This window comes from Callospermophilus lateralis, unplaced genomic scaffold (genome assembly GCF_048772815.1).
Source record: "Callospermophilus lateralis isolate mCalLat2 unplaced genomic scaffold, mCalLat2.hap1 Scaffold_109, whole genome shotgun sequence".
Lineage (NCBI taxonomy): Eukaryota > Metazoa > Chordata > Mammalia > Rodentia > Sciuridae > Callospermophilus > Callospermophilus lateralis.
The window spans coordinates 98,252-122,779 of NW_027511135.1; the positions used below are offsets into that span (position 1 = coordinate 98,252).

Sequence of the window (24,528 nt, forward strand, 5' to 3'; positions counted from 1 at the left end):
TGCAATTCCAAACAAAATCTCAATGGCATTCCTCATAAAAATAGAAAAAGCAATCATGAAATTCATCTGGAAAAATAAGAGATCAAGAATAGCTAAAGAAATCCTTAGCAAGAAGAGTGAAGCAGGGAGTATCGCTATATGAGACCTTAAACTATACTACAGAGCAATAGTAACAAAAACAGCATGGTATTGGCACTAAAACAGACTGGTAGACCAATGGTACAGAATAGAGGACACAGAGACTAACCCACAAAATTACAATCAGCTTATTTTAGAAAAAGGTGCCAAAAACATGCACTGGAGAAAAGGTAGCATTTTCAACAAATGGTGCTGGGAAAACTGGAAATCCATATGCAACAAAATGAAATTAAACTCATAACTCTCACCATGCACAAAACTTAACTTAAAATGGATCAAGGACCTAGGAATTAAGCCAGAGACTCTGTGTCTAACAGAAGAAAAAGGTAGGCCCTAATCTTCATCATATGGGTTAGGCCCCAACTTCCTTAATAAGACTCCTATGGCACAAGAATTAAAACCAGGAATCAATAAATGGGATGGATTCAAACTAAAAAGATTTTTCTCAGCAAAAGAAACAATCCGTGAGGTGAACAGAGAGCCTACATCCTGGGACAAAATCTTTACCCCTCACACATCAGATAGAGCACTAATCTCTAGGGTATATAAAGAACTCAAAAAGCTAAGCACTGAAAAAACAAGTAACCCAATCAAAAAATGGGCCAAGGACTTGAACAAACACTTCTCAGAAGAGGATATACAATCAATCAACAAATATATGAAAAAATTTTCAACATCTCTAGCAATCAGAGAAATGCAAATCAAAACTAAGATACAACTCTAATCGGAATGGCAGATATTATGAAGACAAACAACAATAAGTGTTGGCAAGAATGTGGGGAAAAAGGTACACTCATACATTGCTGGTGGGACTGCAAATTGGTGTAGCCAATCTGGAAAGCAGTATGGAGATTCTTTGGAAATCTGGGAATGGAACCACCATTTGACCGAGCTATTGCTCTCCTTGGACTATACTCAAAGGACTTAAAAACAACATACAACAGGGACACAGCCACATCAATGTTTATAGCAGCACTATTCACAATAGCTAAACTGTGGAGCCAACCTACATACCCTTCAGTGGATGAATGGATTTTTAAAAATGTGGCATATATACACAATGAACTTTTTAAAAAGAGAATAAAATCATGGCATTTGCAGGTAAATGGATGGCATTGGAGAAGATAATGCTAAGTGAAGTTAGCCAATCCCCAAAAAACAAATGCCAAATGTTTTCTCTGATATAAGGAGGCTGACTCATAATAGGGTAGGGAGGAGGAACATGGGATGAATAGATGGATTCTAGATAGGGAAGAGGGGAGTGAGGGAAAGGGAGGAGGCAGGGGATTAGCCTCCTAATGAATGTGGAATGAATGTGATGGACATCATTATCCAAAGTACATGTCTGAAGACACAAATTGCCTGTCAACCTACTTTATATACAAACAGAGATATGAAAAATTGTGGTATATATGTGTAATAAAAATTGTAATGCAAAAAAAAAAAACCAAGTACATGTATAACGTGAATTGGCGTGAATATGCTTTATACAAAGATATAAAAAATTGTGCTCTATATGTGTAATAAGAATTGTAATACACTCCATTGTCCTGTATTTAAAAAAAAATAAAATCAATAAAAGAAAAAGAAGGGAATGGGGAGTGGGTAGGGAAAAACTGTGGAATGAACCCAAACTAACTTTCCAATGCACATATGTGAATATACTATAATGAAACTCATCACTTTGAATATCTATAAGATACTAATTTTAAAAAATGTAAATAAATAGATCAGTAAAGTGGATCAAAGGGAACAGTGGGAGGGAGGATGGGGAGGGTGAAGGGATTGAATTGGAGCAAATTATATTCCATGCATTTATAATTAGTCCAAATGAATCTAATGTCAAGAATAACTATTATGAACAAATGAAAAAAAGAATAATGACTTCACTGTTTTTATAAAATGCATTCTCATAAACAATTCAATCAAGAGAAATGAAAAAAGTAAAAGAGAACGTACAATTCAACATCTCACCAACCATAACAATTATTAAGTCACTCTTCCATCTTTTTCCCTAATTTCAAGATTACTCCAGTTTCTTTTCCTTTTGATATTCTTTTCTTTCTTTCAACAAAGGTTTATTTTCTACATAAAATTCTTATATTTCTTTTGTTGAATTTATAATAAGGTCCTTGATATTATTTAATACTACTATATATATTATAATAGTTCATTTTCTAACAACTATTACTTGTTTGAGATAGAATTGATTTGTCTGTACAGATTTTATATCCAGAAACCGCATTATCTTATTAATGAGTTATGAATAGGTTTTTTTGCATATTCTCTATATATTCATAAATATGCAAATAAAGAACATCCCCCCTTTTATATTTCATTTTTCTTATCCTAGTGCAGTAGCTAGGGCTTCCAAAACAATTCTGATGAAAAGAAGTAATAGACACTCTTGTTTTGTTCAAATTCATCATTAAATGATTTGGGGTTGTAAATGTCATGTAGCCATGTTTTATCAAGTTAAGGATGTTTTTCTGTTCTTTGCCAAGAATTGTTTAAAATCAAGGCTGTATTTCAAACTTAACTGAGAACTTTTTCTGCATTGTTGACAACATTATGAAATCTTTCCCCTTAATCTGCTAATGTGAACTACCTTGATAAATTCTGCTAATAATATATTTTAAAAAATCACTCATTAGTTCATGGAGATTTTCTGAATTATTTTCTACACCATCCTATGTATCATAGTTTATTCAGTCAATCTTCATATGGCAGTTACATTATTTCTAACTTTTTATCATTATAAAAAACACCTCAACAGAGAATCTGGTATATATGCAAGTGTTTCCCCCTCTTTTTCCTGCATTTTGCGGGTGCACCTTCAGAGTAAATTCTCAGGAATGGGATTGCTAAGGCAAAAATATGTACTTATATGTTGTTAGAGAATGCTCAATTTCCCTCCAAAGGAACTCTACCATTTTTCTATTCCCACCAGTGATTAATAAGTACCTATTTCCCCTAAGACTCACCAACAGTAGCTTTAATTTAGGTTTTTTATTAAAAATAAAGTTGAGTATCTTTTTATATGTTTAACGGGTATTTTTAAATGTATGTGTGTGGTGTGCATGTGTGTGTGTGTGTGTGTGTGTGTGTGTGTTCGCACGTGCGCACACTCGCTCATGTTGTCTGTTCCTCTCATGTATTCTGCTTTGGTTATTACCATTAAAATTTTTCTTTATATATTATGAATGTTGGGTTGGGATGTAGCTCAGTGGCAAAGTGTCTGCCTTGCATTTGCAAAATCCTGGATTCGATGCCTAGTTCCAAAAAAGACAAAAAAAAGAACCCACCCTACCCCACCCCCCAAAACCCCCAAGAATGTTACCTCTTTTATGTCTTACCTCTTTACTACCCTTTTTTTGACAGTCAAAAGACGATTGCTTTACAACTTTCAAAGTCTTTTTGATGTTAAGTTTGTTTTTTTTCCAAGTTGATATTAAACTTGTTGTTACTTTGGGGTGAGTCAATTTTATAACCTGTCATCATCTAGATCTTTCAGTTGAAATGGTAGGGCTGATGCTACATTCCTTACCAACAATCTTTTTGCCTGAGATTACACAGTAAGTTTAATGTAATCATTATGCTTCAAATAATTTAATATGGAGGCAGTGATTGCAAGTCTGAATTTCTTGTTTAATTCAAGGTAGAATGTCAAACATTGTGCTCCATGATGAAGGAAGCTGACTGTAATTAAGATCATAGATTACATAGAAAGGTGCCTATTTAAGGTGTTTCAGAATGGTCTATGATGTGCTCTCTCTCTGCATGGTCAACTCCTACATACTCAGTGAGTCCTAAATCTGGCTAGATTTATTGAACTCCCTCAGCCCTTCTTTTTGCCAACCTATGACATTGGTGCACATCTCTAATTATAATCATGTGCTTTTGGCTCTGTCTTGCTGACTACACAATAAGCATCCTGAAAGGTGTGGGAACTGTTCCTTTTATAGTATGCACAAGGAATAAACAGATCTTTATTGAAGAAATATTTTATTGAATGAATGACTGAATTTCCAGTTCTAGAGGTTATCATGCTTTAGTAAACAAATGGCTAGAGAATCTATATCAATGAGTGAAGAAATAATAAACATAAAAGAAGATCAAATACTAAAATAATACCATACCATCTATAGCTCCCAGGTTAGATGAAAAAGGGTGCATGTTTTTGCATCAAAGATAAAACCATGATAGTTGTAAATTGAGCCAATGCATTAAAAGGAAGATTTATAAGTGAAGAATTAACATATCCAATTTCATAGTGTAATATGAGAACAAGTCAAGTACATTCATAAAATCTGAAGACTAACAAGGATAAGAAAGAAATCACTACACACAATCCAGTGTAAACTGTGCTATTCCAGCTAAATCATCTGCTCTCAGATCTAGAACAGAGATCAGAAGAAATGTTCTTCCACATGGAATTGCTTTGTAAATAAGAAATAGCTAACACTTGTGAGTATTTGTGATGTGCCACGTACTGTCCTAATCCTCTCATCTAATCCTCACAAGAATAGTTTAGTTCTATTTTTCAGAGGTGAAAAGTGAGGCATAGAAAAACAAATTATCCATAATCACACAGTAGTTTGGCTACAGAGTCCATGCTTTTAACCATCATGTCCCATTTTAACATCTTTATTTTAATTGTCCCTAAAGCCTTAAAAGGAACTGCAGGAGAACCTCCCCATCTCAAGCTTCTGCAAAGTTCCTTTTGCCATGTAACATAACAGTCACAGGTTCCCAGGATTAGAATATAGACATTTTTGTGAGGCCACTATTTATGCCTTATACTTTTAAATATGGAAAACTCTAAATGGCTACAGCTGTCCAAACCAAGTTTTCAATAACATCCCAGGAATGTTATTGAGCTGTCACTAAGAACTCCAAGTAAGGGAGTGATTAAAAAAGAGTAACATTTGAACTTTGTACACTGGGCAATGCACATTCACAGGAATGGACAGAGACTGAGTAGCCCAGATAGCAATATGATAGGTCTTTAACACTCAAATAGCAGTGAGCAGCAGGACTGTGTTCATTTGGTTAATTCCACTTTCAGTTTTTACTGCAAGACAAAGAAAGCCATTGGTAGCTGGTGAGCCCCAAGTTGTACTGAACACAGAAAGCACGTCTTTTTCTGACTTATCTGCCCCAACCACCTCTTATGCACCAACCAGAGCAAGCATGCTCTCACTGGTGTCAAAAAGAGTTGTAAGGAATTACTCAATTCAGTGTGAGTTTCTGTGAGAGGAAGATTCTAAGCCTAAACCTAAAGACAACTCTGATAAAGTAATGACAATGAATTAGAAGGTTTGGAAACATTTCACCACATTACTGTAATAGGGGACACCAAAAAGTTCATTTTGTTGATGGAAACTATTTATTAACAGGTAGTACTTGGGTAAAAACTCAAGTTGCTCTATTTCATTGTGCTTCATCTGTGGAAAACAATTTATGAAGGTAGCTATGGATCCCCCAAATGGCTGTTTGTTAAACACAGATGAGTTCACTCAAGAATGTTTTAAAAACTGTGTAAAAGCGTCTGACCTTGCCAAGAATGTTACAGCCACTTCCACTGTGGAGAGGAAAGGGAATTGTGCAAGTAAGGCCTCTGCCTCTGCTGGGCACCCCACAGCACTGACACAGACCAAGCAATGAAGCACCACTCTACCTGCAACAGGTACAGAAAAACAATGGGAGAGCATCTGAAGCCCCTCACCCCCCGACCGCAACTTCTTTGTTCCAAGAGAATGCTGAGAAAAATGAAGGTCTGAGTATCAAGTAGGATGGCCTCACATTCAATAGTCTCTCTGTAGCCATAGAGATCATGGAGAATCAGACAATGAAAGGACCACCAGCCTGAAGATGAATCTGGAGTGACATGGATATGAAGGTCAGTGGGATTCTTAAGACCCTGTCCTCACATGCAGAAGGGGAAGTCATTTTTTTCTTTCAACTTTTTATTTTTGCTTTTTAAAAATTGCTATTGTTTATATCTCATATCATACCATAAGGACAATTTCTAGTCCAAAATTGAAAATGGCATGACAGTCTTTGTCCAAAATAGTACATTATTGTCTAGGTCAGAACATTAAAAGAGGAAAATTACCAAAGATTATATTTTTTTAAAACACTGATTTGAGTTTGCTTATTGAGTAATTTCATTTGCTTGGCTTTTTACATAATATTGTACAAATGTTTGTCACAGGCATTTACTTCAATAAGAGGTGAGTCAGTGTTCATTTTGCCTTGGTGCTTGGTGAATTAAATGTCATGAATAAGAAGTACAAAATTTTTATCCATACTTTTAGGACAGAGATGTACCTGATATATAAAATGTAAACTAAGCATTATCATATGTATATGATTATATATGTCTTCTTTGTTTTAGATTTATCATACTTGTAATTAAATTCAGATGTCTGATACAACCAATTCAAAGTCTGTCACACACTTTTTTTAAGTGCACATTTCTTTGTAATTTTAAAATGCAATAAAAAGGATATATATAAAATAATATTTTCTAATATTTTGGGATAATTTTAACATAATTTAAAATAATGGTATTGTCAAATCATTATTTGGTCATAACATTTTGTAGATGGCACAAAACATGAAATGGGTCTTAAAAATCTAGCAAGAGAAAAATTTTGCAATTTGTACTGCACATCTGCAATTTGTACACACATAAAAATTGTGTGAAAATATAAAAACACATGCACAATTTCTTTTGGGTGGTAACTAATTAGTAGTTGAGGAACTGCTCCAACCTTTCAAAATAAAGAGTAAAATCATAAGAAGTTTGTTCACTTTGAAATTACATTAAAAGTTTGATAAAAATCTTAGGGGTCATTAGCTTCAAATAATAATATTTCTAAGTCTGTCAAAAATTATACCTGATTAAAGTTGTTTGTATATAGGTTATATGAGTATGTTCTTGTTTTTATTTTCTTTATTGACTGGTACTAGAAATATGTATTTTTCTGTGTTCAGAAATATGTGATTTGGATAATGGCTGAATTCTTAAGTGTCACCATCATATCTGGAAAAAAATAATAAATACTCTCACAAAACCTACGATTAATCAGTGGGTATATGTTTCATACACAGATGCTATTTAGCATGCAAGGAAGAGTTACTACAGGTGCTGGGTTAAAAATTTGAGTGGCCAGAGCACTTTCAAGAAAAAGCAGGCCAGATGTTGCTTAGAGCCTTGATGAAGAGCCTACTCAATAGACATTTCCTATGAACCAATTTCTGCAAAGCTCTGGAGAAAACCTTTTTTGAATTCAAGTGACAAGATTCATGGATTAAAAAAAAAACTGAGCCAGACATAGTGGTGCATGCCTGTAATCCCAGCAACTTGGCAAGTTAAAGCAGGAGAGGCCAGCTGGGCAACTTAGCAAAATCCTGGTTTCAAACTAAAAAAATAAATCAAAGAGCTGGGGATGTAGCTAGGTGGTAGAGTACCCCCAACTTCAATCCCCAGTACTACAAACAAACAAGAAACAAATTATAAAAAAAGAAATCTTAAAATGTTTCCAAAACTGCTTGAGAGTGATAGAATATTAACAAGCCTTAAAACTATTGAAAAACAGCTAGGAGAACTACCAGATAACATTGAATGGTATTTTCCTTTCCTTTCAACATAAGTACATGACTGGATGAGGGACTCTGGCTCTGACTGTTTGGCTCAGTCTGAGAATTTGAGACTTTGAGAGGAAGGAAGTCCTCAGAGAGCCAGAGTCTAACTGCACACTTTGGTGGTATTTACTGATTAACCCTAGATATATTCTGAAATTCTGTGAAATAAGGATGCCTTAATATTCATGGAACAGCAATGTATATTTTGTTGCAGTGTTCAACTTCCTATATGCATGGGTAAGAAAAAAACTGCACTTTAGCTGAAAATGAAATCCATATTTGCTTAACTCTCAAGTTCAACTCAGAATTGAATATTTATGCAGGAAAGAAACAAGTACAGGTTTGATATTAAAGAAGAAAGATTCACTCTTCATTTTGAGTTTCAAAAAAACATTTTTTGTAGATATCTAAGACTATATAAAAGATGAATAACAAATACAAATCTAGAATAATGTTGAAATTGCTAGGCTTATGTTTAGGTCACTCAGAAATGTTTTTTAAAATTTTGTCTAAAATTGTGTCATGGCTACTTGTGCATGTGGTACTAGGAAACGAATGTAGGGCTTCACACAAGTGAGGCAAGCACCCTACCACTGAGCTACATCCATAGTTCTTTCTATTTTGAGACAAATTTTCTCTAAGTTGTCCCCACTGGTCTCAAACTTGCAATCCTCCTGCCTCAATTTCTCAAGTAGCTAGGATTATAAGCATGTAATCCTGGCCAGCTATTTTTTTTTAATTTCTATTACTTTGGTTTATCATTTAGAAGCTTTAATATTCAACATGATAAATAAATTTTCAGGTAATAAATGATAAGTTATAAATTTATATCCTCTATTTAAATAAAATCTACTGAGATTACCTTAAGAAAATTAAACTACTATTTGGACTTAAGCCAGTTAGTGTTTAAAGCAGTACACAAAAGTTACTGTTTGTCTTATGAGAATTGAAGGCTTTGAAAATGATATTAATGTCAAAGAAAGGTTTAACAATTTTTATTCTTTTCAAGAAACGTTGGATAAAAATCCATTTTTAATTTTAAAAGGGAATAAACAACTTTTGGTCATACCATATTTATATATTATACTTCATCTCATTAGCTTAACAGAAGTAGTGTTTAGCATGTGTGTTTGTCAAAACTCATAAAGCTGCACACTAAAAAAGATGCCTTTTATATATGTAAGGGACACCTTAATAAATCTTTTTTTAAAAAGAGCACAATAAGCTAGATGCTATGGCACAAGCCTGGAATCCAGGTGACTTGGGAGGCTGAGGCAGGAGGATCCCAAGTTTAAGACTAATCTCATCAACTCAGTGAGGCCCTCAGCAACTAAGTGAAATCCTATCTCAAAATAAAAAATAAAAAGGGCTGAGGATGTGGTTCACTGGTAAAGTAAACCTGTGTTAAATCCTCAGTACCAAAAAAAAAGTACAACAAACTTACAATTATATAAATTACATAAAATAAACGTAATAAAAATGTTATAATTCTTAGAAGCACCCTGCCATGATAATGTAGACACAACAGCCTTATCACGACTGAAATCTTGGATGTCCACAGTATAACAATTTTTTCCCATTCTACAATTAAGTTAAAGGTTAAATTGTCCTTCAATGACATTTTCAATTTTATAATGACACAGGCCCTTGAAAATATCATCGAAAATCAAATATAGCCAATTGAACTATATGTACTCTTTCTTACTTTGAGGAAAATAATTCAGGGAATAGAAGGGTTTAGTGAGCTTTCTGTATCTCTGAAATAAAATACCAAAATGCTATATCAGAATACAAAAATCTGATTACTTTGGGCTTAATCTTTCATAGCAAATAGACTTAATTTACAGATTTTCTTTTCAACTCAGCAACTTGAACCCCATAAAGACCTAAATCTGTCCATTTCATGACTTATATCATCTGTTTCAAGGATATTGTTTGCTACAGAAGTATAGCTAGTGAACAAATAACCAAACCAGAAATTTATAGAACTGGAATCTATTTCAATTATAGCATGTGGTTTGAAAAGGAAATAAAAAATACAGAAAAATTTTAGCAAATTTATTTACCTCATCATCTCAGCAATCTTGAAATTTCCTACAAATATGACAAGTAAAATATAGCTCTTTCTTCATAAGGATAAGCAGATTGGAAATACTTACCTTGTACCAAAGAAACACTAACAATAACATTTTATAGTGACTGTAATTTTTCCAATAATCCTATGGTGTAGGACATTAGCACCATTTAGAGGTGATAATGAAAATACAGTAGCCACCACTACACCAGCAAATGAAAAGTATCATGCCAAATGCTTTGTATGTGGTGCCTTAATTTTTACTGTAACCCTACAAATTAGGCATTGTCAACATCTCCTTTTATAAAGAATTAAGTACAGTCACTTAACTACTGATTGGCAGATGTTAGACTCAAAAGCGCAGGTATCTTGTTTGTCTAAGCCTATACTGTTTATATTTCAAACGTCTTCTACCAAAGAGTATTTAAATTACTGGAATCTGACTTTAATTATGAAGTTTTCTGGATGATAAGTATATTATATTTAATTATACCATAAAGCATAGAGTCTTTTAAAAAATGCATCACAATAGTACAATGTTATTTCTACACTTCCAAAAATGAACTAGTTCATCAGAAGTAAAAACTGTGCACTGTATAAGAACAGAAGAAAGTATAGAAGTGGAAGAGTCAAAAAATTTACTCAGGGTGCTTGACTAGGGTATTTTACAACCTTGTTAAGATCTTCCACAAATAAAAAGGACTTGCTATGTATTCTTTATTTCCCTGTTAAGGGAAACTGTTTAGTATCTGTTCCTCCAGGTCCAGGTTTCACAATCATATATGATTATTTAAAGAACAGCTAGATATATAAAGAAAATAATTAACATAGCAAACAGTTACTCTAGAAAGCCTACTTACAATGTTGGTCCATGGCTAGCATCTGGAAACCTGGATTTCAGCAGGATTCCCATCGTGCCCTGTTAAGAAGATCACTGTGCCTAAACGGCCCATGCAAACAATATGGTTTGTGCTGAACACTTGCTTTCTTCCTGTAGTCTGTAGTTTTGGTTCATGCTAACCCCAATAAGTGTCTTGTGCACTGAATCTCTACAGTGCTTCCCCAATAGACAATATTTTTCATTTCACAGGTGTGAAAGAATGTTGAGAGAATCGAGTACATATTTGACTCTGCTGGAAGAGGACTCTTAGAAGTTTGGTTTCCTCTGGAATTTGTCTGTGTGCCTTTACCCTTTGCTGATTTTGTTCTTGTGTTTTCTTGTTGTAATGACTCAGAATACAACTGTGAGTACAGCTATATGCTGAGTCCTGTGGGTCTTCCTAGCCAATCACTAAACATGGGATGTTTTGAGGATCCCTGACACAAATAGTAAGATACTTTCACAATAAACCGATAGCTACCGCTAACAGAATGGCCGTGATAATTTGCTTAAGATTGGCAAACTTGGAGATGTTTTACCTGCCACTAACAAGTACAAAAGTAAGTTCCAAACACCTGACCTTGAATTATATAATGTACATTTTTTGTACCCACCAGGCACTCTAGCAGGAAAAGAATCAGGAGACCCTGCTCCAGCACCACCTTATTCTTCATCTTCTTCAAATTCTAAATTCTCTTCCTCACCAGGGGCTAAAATTCTCCTATATAAAAAAGGACAGAAAAATTAGTGAGCTACTCCACTTAATACACCAGCTAACCCTCAAAGCCACTAACTTCCCAGATAAGATGCTGATTATTAGGTTAATGTTGATATAAATGTCAATGTCAATCATTTCATTGCTACCAATGGTATCAGTCATATCACCAATACCAAATTTGATAGGGAAAAAAATCCAGAAATATTTAAAAAACAGGCATAAAATAGATAATAAAATCAGAAGACAAAATATGGATGCTTATTTATTTACCTTAATGGGACAGGCTGAACATCAAATGGAAATTCTTTATTATATGTGAGAATATTCTTTAGGACTAGAATAAAGACATAGACAAACATTAGTCTTATATCTTATATCTTAGTCCTACATGTTATTAAGTCTTATATATTAGTTAGTCTTATATGTTATATCTTAAATTGATACTTTTAATCGTATTTTATAATGTATTAACCACACATTAATATATGTATTTTAAATTCCGAGCTTCACTATCATTTCAAGACTATGCAATTGACTACTGAGTGTCTTAGCAAAATAAAAATGTCCATAGTGGACTGCAGGTACCAGTATTTTCAGAGTACTGTAAGATCTCCAAGGAAAGTCTCAGAGCCCTGATAGAAAATGAACCATAAAATAGTTCTCCAATGTACAAGGTCCTAGGTGATATAGGGTGAAAGAGAATACCTCTTCTCCTGAAGTATTTTAACTAAAAGATTGATACTGAAGATGACTAATTAAAGAGAAATAGATAATCACATCTTATTCTTTATCCTAAGTAGATTTCCCTCAATACTTATCACACTGGTAAGGTTTGTAGCAACAAGGTTATAATTCTAATATTCCTTTTATGATGAAATTTATTATATATGTGTACACACATATATACATGCATATATGTGTGTGTGTGTGTGTGTGTGTGTGTATTTACACATGTGTACACACACATACACACACACACACACACACACACACACACACACACACACACAGCAGACTCTCTCCTCAGGGAAGTCATCAAACAACATAATGCTATCACCTCTTGTGTCCTGGTTGATTACTTTCTGGAATGTAAGCCTACAGACAGATGTTATACAATTCTATCTGTATCTGGAAAAGTATTTTATGAAATTTATTGTTTCATTTCCCAATTTATGGGTTCCTAGTGACTACCTGCAATTATTTCAAGGTGAATATTTAGCATTATTAATTGGGCAACCCATGATTTTTACTCTAATTACTCAGACTTTAATTTTGGAGTCTTGCAGATTTGAGTTAAAAGGAGTATGGCATATTGGATTCCTAAATAAGAAAATTCAAAAAGAACAGGTTGTAATTACATAACTTATTCCAATAGGAGTCAATCATCCAGTGAGAAAGAAGTTGGAAACTTGTATCTAGATTCTCATTACTCACTCTTAATTCTCTCTTCCTTTAGCTCTTCCTCATCCTTTATCTCTTTCTTCTTCTCAACAAATGCATACCGAGTACTCACAATGTTCCAATCACTGCTTTAGGTGTTAAAGATACACAGTGATCAAGAACTCATATTTGGATCTTAGACTTTACTAAGGAAAAGTAGACAATAAATATGCCAATAAATAAACTAGATAATGTAAGATGTGATTAGTGGTATGAAGGATACAAACAGGATGCTGTGTAAAAGCAGAGAGAACTTGGTAGAGTAGCTAAGGTAGACAGGGTGCCTTTCGAAACTAAACTGTAAGAAGACATTTGAGCCAAGACCTGAGATGAGAGGAATCATCCACAAGTGGCTCTAGCATAAGGGCTTCCCAGGTATTAGAGAACAGGCTGGAGCAACAACAAAGGTTCCAAGTAGGAAAGAGTTTGCCTTATTCAAGGCATAGAAAGGACTGTGAGAACTTAAGTCTGACAAGCAAAGGGGAAGCAGCAGAAGATCAAAGTAGAAGGTTTAAATCAAAACCTAGCCCTACAATTACAACAATAACTTGAACATTTATATAAATACTCTAATCTCCCCAGTTCTAAAATGGGAATGCTACTTCCTTTACAGGCTATTGAGAGAATTACAGCCTAAATAAATGTATACAAAATGGCGAGGGAAAATCTAAAATGGACATTCACTCTCTCCATGACCTTTTTGATCTAGTTGACTAGAATCCTAATATTTCTTATCTTACTAAGAAGTACTGTTTATTTTTTAATACAAGAACATCTTTTCTATACTTCTGCATGATCATTGTTACTAAACTATTAAATCAACTCAATATTAATAAGTAATATTAATAAATATTGATCACTTACACAACAATGGAATAGATACCCAAGAATGGGGAGCAGGTAACAAAAAGATCATGTCTCACTTATATCAGAAACAAAAACACAGAAAAGATCATATTGTAATAAGAGTTTAATAAAATGGGCAAAAAAATCAACCATTAAAAATGTATATAACAATAATTTTTAAAAGTTGATCCTGTGATGGTGGCATGTGTCTGTAATCCTAGGTACCAAAAGCCTGAGTCAGGAGGACTAGAAGTTCATCTGCCTAAGCAATGTAGGGAGACCCTGTCTCAAAATAAAAATAAAACAATAAAAGAGCTGGGGTTGTAGTTCAGTGGTAGAGTGCTTGCCTTGCACATGTGGCACTGGGTTCGATCCTTAGCACTACATGAAATAAATAAATAAAATAAAGGTATTGTGTCCATCTACAACTAAAAAAGTTTTAAAAAATAAAAAGGACTGGAAATACAGCTCAGTGGTAGAGCACCCCTGGGTTCAATCCCCAGTACATCAAAAACAAACAAAAAAGTTGAAAAATATCTTGGTTATTAAGAATATCTTGGCTGAGTGTGGTAGTGCACACCTGTAATCCCAGAGGCTTAGGAGGATTAAGAATTCAAAGCCAGCCTCAGCAAAAGTGAGGCATAAGCAACTCAGTGAGACCCTGTCTCTAAATAAAATACAAAATAGGGCTGGGGATGTGGCTCAGTGGTTATCTTGCATTTGTATTGTAACAGAATAATTAAATAGTATTTTCTTTTCTTTAGTATCAAAGCTCTGAAGAGGAAGTATTTGCTTTAGAATAATAGCTTTGTTATATTATTTTTACAAGTTAAAGTATTATCAAACATTTAATTTATGTGAATAGCTTTAGAACTAAAAAAACAAATTATGTTTTACTTTCTATAACTGTAGTATAGGTTTACATTTTCAACAACTATGGAATAACAGCTTCTATTGTTCTTTTAAAATAGCTTAAACTTTACATAGAGTTTTCTTTCTACCAATACTAGCAATGATGTCTTAGGAGGATCTGAAGAGGAGCCTGAATTTTACAAAAGATATTATCATAAGTATGAAGCATGTCATGGGTTGGAGATTCATGGGCTGATTTGGTAGGACTTACACACTTTGGATCACTACATGGCAGACATCTGATGCTACTCCACCATGGAAAATTCAGCACTCCCAGCCTTTCTCTTGGAGGATGGACCTACCAACCTCCTGAAGCTAACCCTCAAAAGATGACACACAGGCAAATATCAAAATGCATTCTGCTTTTGTGACTGACGTGTTTCATTTTTGTGGTAGGAAAAATGGGCAGCTGCCTCAATTTTGAAAGGGTATTTTTTAAATTATAGGAAAAGACTCCTTCAAAACATTCAAATCTATTTAACTCAACACAATCTTGCCAAGTTCATACTACACTTAAAGCATTCAATAGGCGCTGGGGTGGGGGAAGAGTCCATTCATAATCTCTTTGAGGACTGAAACAAATACAAGTGAAAAATAACACATGTGAGAGTCTGACAATGGATAGTTAAAATGATCCTATACAGGAGAGGAGGCAGAGTTTAATTATGCCTCTATAGAGACAGCAGAGAAAGCTTTCAGGGAGAGGTGGGATTCTGTGAAGCCTTGAAGGGTGGCTTAATAGAAGGGAATTTTGCAGGGTGGTGGTGGGGAGATATGCTTGAGTAAGCAGCAGTACATTACTGCAATTACATAAGAAAAAATGGCTCAGACTTTCACAATCATAGTTTTAGTATTTTCAGACAGAATTTAAAAGATTTCAAAATGTTGAAGTAAAGAATACATCAGCCTAATAAACCAGCCAAGAGCTAGGGATGTAGCTCAGTGGCAGAGCATTTGCCTTATATGGGCAATGCCCTGGGTTTGATCCCCAGCACCACACACATGCACAAAATTAAATTTTAAAAAAACTTTTTTTTAAAAGAAAGGAAACCAGCTAAGTTCAACATATTAAAAGTTAGAATTCACTATTTTTCCTTAGAAGAGGCTTAATTTTTTAAAAAGCAAGCTTGAATAAGTATACTTAATCTGAAATATTACTAAATACCAATTTGTAGAAAATATTTAATTCCAACTCAATAATTAACTCACAACAAGTGCCCTGCTTGGATAAATTCCAAATTACAGAGTCTACCCTACTGAAATACTCGTTTATGTTTCTTTCAGAAGCAATAGCAAATTAAAATCATCTAAAAGGATAACTATCAAGAAGGGAAAAGTACAAATGAAAAACATTATAAAAAATATAATAAAGTGAATCTCCAAAATTCTCTTTCCATTTCTACTCCAAATCTTTTTTAAAAAGCCGAAAAAGTAATAGATTTTAACCTGATCTTCGACTAATACATGGATCAATAATTTCTTAGTAATTTGAACTGGAGAGCTGTACTTAGGAATGATGTAGTACAGCACCACTACAGGTATTAATAACAGCATAGTGAAAGAACCGGTCCAGGTGACCCTAAAACTCATTCCTGGGATTTACAAGCTAATGTCGGTGTTGTCCTTAGAAAAATGAAACTGAGAGGATTCGAGTGCTTAGCATATAGATGCTATTCTAAAAAAAAAAGGCAATTAATGAAAGATCTTGTGAGGCAATAGAAGTACTTGAGCATGCTCAGAGGAAGAGATAATAAATATATGAAATAAACATCCACAGTCTTTACAGCCACTCTGTGTATCTATAAGATTCTTAAATTTTGTTTGGAAACAAACTAATAGGAAATAATGACTGAATAAGAAGCCAAAATCCTAATTATTTTTATCATAAAAAACTGAGGGCTGGTGACATAGTTTACTGGTAAAGCACTTGTCTAACATGCTCAAAGCCCTTGGTTCAATCCCCAGCATCATCTCTCTCTCTCTCTCTCTCTCTCTCTCTCTCTCTCTCTCTCTCTCTCTCACACACACACACACACACACACACACATATGCACACACTCACACACAAACATAATTTTCAGTAGAACCACTGTATAAACAACTGTTGCAACATTTTATTTAAAGCCATCAATGTGTTTTTCTCAAAATAATCTTATATGTAGCCAGTCATAAAAGATTATATATCATATGAGTCCATTTAAATAAAATGTCTTCAATAGGACAATTTATAGACAGAAATCAAACTAATGGTTTCCTAGGGCTGGGAATTGGAAGGGATTTTAGGGGGATGGCAAGAAGTGAATGACTGCTCATGGGAATAGGGTTTCTTCTTGTGGTGATGAAAATGTCCTAAAATTGATTGTGGTGATGTCTGCATAACTCTTCCAATTTACTAAAAAATTGAATATGATATGTTAAATTGGTGAACTGTGCTTTATATAAATTATATCTCAATCATATACAAAGTATTTATTAATGCTTTTGAAAAATAAAGTTTTAGGTACAAAAAAACCCAAAAAATTGTGAGAAATATTACATTGATTAGTATCCTTATATACATTGGATATAGGCATAAGAACTATTTCTGAATATAAGTGTGTCTCTTATAACATCTCCAACTCTTATGATCTATGGCTGGAGATGTAGCTCAGTGGTAAAATGCTTGCCTAGCATGTGTGAGGTCATGGGTTTGATCCCCAGAACCACAAAGAAAAAAAAAACTTTATGATCTGGATTACATAAAGTAACCAAAACTATTAAAATGACAGAGTTCATCAGAATTCTTGCCATATTCAGAAGGATGGTGTTCTGAAGAAATGAAATATGATCATCTAAAACTGTGGAAAAGCCACCAGAATCACAACAAATCTGTTACGCATTCCTTTGTTGTTGTCTGTTGTTGTTAACTTCTCTTTTCCAACCCAAACAACAGAAAATCAGATCCCCTTCAGTATACTCTGAGAATCCTTTTTCTACCCTGGATTTGCAATACAATCACATTTCAGCTATCTCAATAATATATGTCTTTGTTAGAATTGCTATGAATGAATTAGATATTGGCAGTTTGTGGAATTTATAGGAACATTCTATTTAGTTCTTTTTTGGCAGGGGATACTGGGACTGAACTCAGGGGCACTTGACCACTGAGCCACATCCCCAGCCCTATTTCATATTTTATTTAGAGACAGGGTCTCACTAAGTTGCTTAGTGCCTTGCTTTGCTAGGGCTGGCTTTGAATTTGATATCCTTCTGCCTCAGCCTCCCGAGCGGCTAGGATTACAGGCATGCGCCACTGTGCAAGGCCCTCTTTAGTTCTTAAATTAATTTTTTACCTCTTACTCAAAGCATGTTTACATTAAAAGGATTGCACTAGTGTGAACTGAGATAGACTGACAAATGTTCTGAGATCTAGACCCTGCTCAGTTACTGGGGATTTAAATGAAACAGGGCAAACAAATCATTTCATTTCTTTCCTCAATAGAGAATGTGACCACAAGTCTGAGACTCCTTTCTGTTTGAAAATGCTTTGATTTTATGATTCCCTACTTAAAAATCTTACTTAGTTGGATAAATAAAATCTACTATTCCCTAGTCACATAAATGCACTGAGATGTGCAATCTTATCTCAATAAAAAAAAGAGTACAGGAGCTGGGTTATAGTTCTGTTTGTAGAGCATTTGCCTTGCATGTGTGAGGCACTGGATTTGATCCTCAACACCACATAAAAACAAATAAATAAAACAAAGGTATTGTATCTGTCTACAACTAAAAAAAAATTTTTAAAAAGGCTACATTAACTTACATTCATTCAGTTATTCACACTGTGCCTTTGCCCATACTGCAAGATGAAATCCAAATGGTAATTAAAAATGCAAATATTGTAGGAGTTTAAAAGCACCAAAAAATAAGAGAAATAAATCCAATCACTTTCTGTGCTAAACAATCTTAATATTCACAACAGATAAAACTCTTTCTAAAGGAATATCACTAAAAAATATAAAACAAAACTTACTTGGTCCTAGCTTCTTCAGGTCCTCCAGTTTAAATTCTTCCTGGGACTGTGTGGACTAAATTTAAAATATGCATATTATATCTTTTCATTACAAATATTTCACTACACCCTATGTCTTTTAAGTGGCAAGAATCAAATATTAAAATAAATATATTTCTTGCTTTAAAGGTAGAAAATGAAAAGTTCCAAACTGATTTTTGGAATATTCAAGCTAATAGAAACAGAAAAAATTAAAATCATAACTTTTATTTCTACAGTGTACAAAGTATGAACTAAATCATTTAAGTGTGAGTTCAACTGATCAATTCCAATTGTTATAAAACCCTTCTGAGATAATATTGCTTTGGGCATGAATGTCTAATATCTTATTAGAGCAATTTAGAATAATTCATTAAAAAAATCCATTTACCTGTAAAGCTGCGCTTCGCAATTCCAAGCATGTTGCAATTTTGCCAATGGTTTTCTGTAGGAAAAAAAATGCTATACATCCCAAGATAATTTTAACTGTCAGTTACTAAAATCAAGAATTTTTATTTATAAGAGATCTATAGGGACTTGGATTTTAGCTCAGTGGTTGAAAACTTGCCTCACATGTGTGAGGCACTGGGCTCGATCCTCAGTACTACATTAAAAAAAATAAAACAAAGATATAGTGTCCATCTACAATTTAAAAAATTTACAAAAGAGATCTATACTTCTTTAAATAAATTATTATTCCTTTTCTAGCACCTTGCAGATTTTAGAGAAGAGAATCTGAAGACAAAGGGCTGAGAAGTGGGAGAGAGATGAGTATATATTCTTCTCTAAACTAATATGCCATAACCAATTCTAAATCAAGTTTGGTTTGGTGATAGGTCTAGATATGATTTAAAGGGCAACAAAGATAGCCATTATGGAAAGCAGTGTGGAGGTTCCTCAAAAGATTAAAAATTGAACTACGATATGATCCAACAATTCCACTCCAGGATATGTGGCCAAAGGAAAGGAAATCAGTAAGCTGCAGAGACACCTGCACTCCCATACTCATAGCAGCACTATTCCTATTAGCCAAGAAATGGAAACCTAAGAGTCCATCAACTGATAAGTGGATAAAAAAAAATTTTATATATACACAATGGAATACTATTCAGTCATAAAAATAAAGAAATCCTATCCTTTGCAACAACATGATGGAACAAGATCATTATATTAATGAAGTAAGCCAGGCACAGAGACAAGACCCAAAAAATCTTATTCATGTGGAATACAAAAAAGTTGATTTCATAGAAGTTGAAAGTAGAATAGTAGTTACCAGGGGTTGGAGCCAGTAGGGGTGGGTGGAGGGATAAATAAATGCATCCTACATTTCAAAAGAAAAAAGAAAAATTTGAAAGTTTTTAAACATAAGAAATGATAAGTGAGTAGAAAATGTTAACTGGATTTAAATATCACACAATATATACATGTATCAAAACATGTTACCCCATTTATATGTACTATCTTTGTTATCTGTAAGTTAAAATATTGACTTTATTTGTTTTAAAAATAGCTCTTTTTTAGTTGTAGATGGACATAATACCTTTATTTTATTAATTTGTTTTTATGTGGTGCTGAGGATTGAACCCAGTGCCTCACACATGCTGGGCAAGCAAGCACTCTACCATTGAGCTACAACTCTAGCCCCCAAATACTAACTTTAAAAAAGAAAACAGAAAATTAAAAAGGGGGAGGGCAATGAAAAGGGATTTTTTACATCTTCCCTTCCAATCATCTTCTCATAAAGCCTGAAATTTACTAAAAGATATCTGAAAGATAGCACAATGGTCTAATTTAATTCTGATTAAAGCTCAATTCTGACTTGTTTAAAAACGTAGGCAATATTAACAAAATCAGTATTTGTGATGAATGGTGCAGATTTTACAGTCTACCTGTTTTATAAAATAAGCTATAAAACAGATGTGATAGGGCACAGTCCTTGCTTTTAATATGCTCATGTTCTATTATGTGTGATAAAACATATACAAAATCACTATATTAAAAAGAGAGACACTCAATCTATAAGCTTCAGCAAAATAAGTTCCTTTTATGTCCTAAAGGAAAAGAACAAGATCTATATTAGGAATCCAGTCCCAAAGACTAGGGAGGATTTCCAAATCAAAGAGTTTGGAAAATTGTCATGGTTCAATTACTTAAAATCCCCAACTGAAAGCAGAGGGATAGGTTTGAAAAGTAAAGTGAAGTAGGGCATAGTCATTCTGAAAATGGACCTTCCACAAACTCCTTGCTGAGGAATCTAGGATTTCTTTAACAATAAGTTACACAGAAGTGTGTTTTTATTGTTCTTTTTTTTTAAACAGACATGCCCTTAAGAACACTGTTGTGAGCTGGGCATAGTTATGTGTACCATCTACTGGGAAGGCTAAGGCAGGAGCCTAAAAGTTTAAGGCCTGTGTGGGCAACACGGTGAGATTCTTTCTAAAAAAACAAACAAAAAACCCCTTAGCTATTGTGATACAGGTATGCAATGTATACATAATTTAAAGGAAAGGGGAAAAACTGAAGGAAAAATCATTTAAGTTATTTCAAACTGTCTAAACAATATTCAGAATAAGAATATGAATAGCTAAGGTGGAAATGAAAAGGGGAGATTCATGAGATTCATAAAAGAAATTATCAGGGCAGGCAGCTGAACAATGACACTGAGACTTCTAGGTCCTTCCAAAAAAGATATTTCTGAAATGTCTTTAGGAATAAGTTTAGATCATAAAAGCAAAAAACTGTGTACATCATTTACAATGCTTACAAAATGACATATTTTGGAAAAAAACTGACACATTTTTCTGAACGCATTTTATGTATGACTTACAAAATGTTTAGTAAATTGGGGATTTGGTGATTTTGTGTTTGGTTAATGTTCTTTGAAAGGTAAAAGAGGAGTAAAGGGAAGTAACAGTATTGCCCTGGCCCCTGGTGCTTAGGCTAGTGGACACTCTTCAATTACTGTATCAACAAACAGCTAGGATAGCAACTCACAAAAAAAAAAACTATTATTGAGCAAGATATGCCTCTCAGACACACAAGTAATAATATTTAATTATCTCCATAATCTTTTAAAAATTTCAATATAAAAGCTTAGAAAATATGCAATTTTAATCTGAAAAGAGATTACATTTGAAAATTATATTTATACATAGTTTGCAAAATACTCAGGTTTATTCATCCTCTTAAATAGCTATGTATAGAAACCAGCAGTAAGCAATCTTTTCTACATAAAGTCTAATATCCCCAATCATTGTTGTTCAAATATACCACTCAACTCCAGCAAAACTAGTAAATAATTAAGTATAAATATAATAATCAAATAATTTATTAATAACAAATACTGTTAATTATTAACCACTTATTAATAACTAATGAACACTTTCCGACAGGCTCTCCTAAGTGATTTATAAACATTAATTTAATTAACCCTCCCCACAACTCAGAGTTAGCTATGATCATTTTACAGGTGTGAAAACTGAAGTATGAACAGGTTAAGTAATTTGTCCCAGTCATCAATGCCTTCTATATAACACACAAGATATTCAATAAAACCACACACTTCAATCAATTCCATTTAGCTATATTCTTTACTATATTCTTTCAAAACTGATTTTATAAAAGAATTTTGCTTGTATTGAGATGTATCAATGAGATAATCTTCAAAATAGTGGTTAGCTTTTTTTCCTTCTTGACTTTAAAATCCATTTTATTTCACACTTCAAACATTTAAGATAAAAATGTTGTACCTGAACAATAAGAAACCACTAACAAACTATTCTCACTTAAACATTTCTTCAAGTTAAGCAAAGGCAATAGCTTTTTATACAGAAATGTACTGAACTATGGTAAAATACCAACAGGCCTTATTCATAACTATTCTAAGGGACCACACCCAGCTTCAGTATTAAAAAAGAAGTGAAACACTATTATTTCAGCTGTGGCAATAACTTTTAAAACATGTAGATTTTATTGATGTCAAAATCAAGTGCTTGCTACTGAAACAGTGTCACCTTCCTTAAAATGAACAGTTCAGAAAAATGATAAAGAAGCACAAGTTCACATATTCCAGAGTATAAGTATTGACTACTTTAATTAATGTACATTAAACCAAGCACTGAAGTGATGTTTGATTTTTAGAAAGACTTAAATCACTAGCATTTTATTCAAATTAATTGCTCATACCTAATATGATAAGAAACAGAAAACAGTATCATTTTTAGAGTATTATCTACTTTAGTTTGTCATTGCTAAGAAAATTGAGAGCCCTAAAGATCAGTTAAAGGAAAACATGGAATAAAAATGGACAATTAATGAGCTAAATTAATTTTGCTAAAATGTATTCAATTTATATAATGAATAAAATCAGTTTGAAAATAAACATAATTCAGTACAGTCTTTCTTAATCCAGACTTAACTTTTAAATATTTAAGCAGCCACTCATCTTCCATCTAGCTGTTGGAGGAGAGATAACACTGGGGTAGAGAGAAAGTGGAAGTAGAAAGGTGGAATCGATAAAACATAAAACAAGTATATAGTGCTGTGATTCTCATTACCACCAAGTTTGACTCAAAACAGGGAAAAACTTTCTAAGTGTCATGAGACAGGATGTTCTATTTTGTCCAGAATCTTACATGAGAAAATCTACTACACCAAAGTAGGGAATTTCACAGAATGAAAGCTTTTGGCAGCTTTTTGTTGGCCACTAAACCCAGTTGTTATAATGACAAAACTATTGAAAACTGAAATGAAAGCTAAGGGAACTAATCGTGAGGGAGGATCAAATAAGAATCATAAACTCTTGTTTTAACTAGAAATCTTTGAGAATATTAAAAATAGGAAATAAATGTGAAGTTTTTATTCTATCACCAATTAATTTGGTTTAGACAGATTAGTAGTTCTGCTTTAGAATTCTTTAGATATAAAATAAACATTGGAAAAATATGTTATTCTCTTAAAAATTAGGATTTATTTTAATAAAACATTTATTCATCAAATATATTTGAGAGCTCACTGTGAACTAGACAGCAAAAAGTTTCATAAAGAAAGCACTTTAGTAATAAGATTGGTTTTTAAAAACCAAAAACATTTTTCAAAGTTCCACTAACTACTGAATGGTTGGCATAATTATATAACTCGTCACTGCTATCAATACATGAAATAGTATAAGCATAAGAAATATAAATCAAAATAAAACAAAATTTTTGCAAAGAATAAGGTTAAAAGCATTTTCTATTTTCCTTTTTGGAGAAAAATAAATTCAGTTTTCTCTCCAGCTTATGTACAGGCATAGTATTTAATGCAGATCTAACAGTATGTGTCAAAATTTCCTGTATTATGTTCTTTAGAACACTATATCCAATGAAATATTCTGTAAAGAAAGGAGGGGAGCTTTTCAAAAGCAAATAATTTTTAAAATACTGCACAACCAAACTCTTTAAAATATCCAACATACACATTAGAATATTAAAAGTCCAGAGAAGTTACAAACTGTGTGCAAGTAATGCCTATTGGGCTGGGGATGTAGCTTACTAATATACAGAGTGCTTGCTTGCCTAGCATGAGGACCTGGGTTCTATTCTTAGCACAACACACAGACACACACACATACACACAGACACAATCTATTAATTTTTAAGAGCCAGTGTTTCCCAGAACATGTCTTGAAGACCTCTCTTTTCTAATCATTATTAACTGAAGACTTTGATAATTTTTTCTTATGGAACAATCATATAAGGCCTATACATCAATATGAGTGTTTCTGTCTGTTGTGAATATTTCACTTGCATTTTCACAGAAATTTAAACCTTTAAATGAATATAACTTGCCTTATATAG

At 33.4% G+C, this 24,528-nt stretch overlaps 1 pseudogene; it reads right to left on the bottom strand.

Annotated features, from left to right (window-relative positions):
- LOC143386690 (axin interactor, dorsalization-associated protein-like) overlaps nucleotides 1–24,528 on the bottom strand; it is a 36,767-nt pseudogene that overhangs the window by 7,396 nt on the left and 4,843 nt on the right.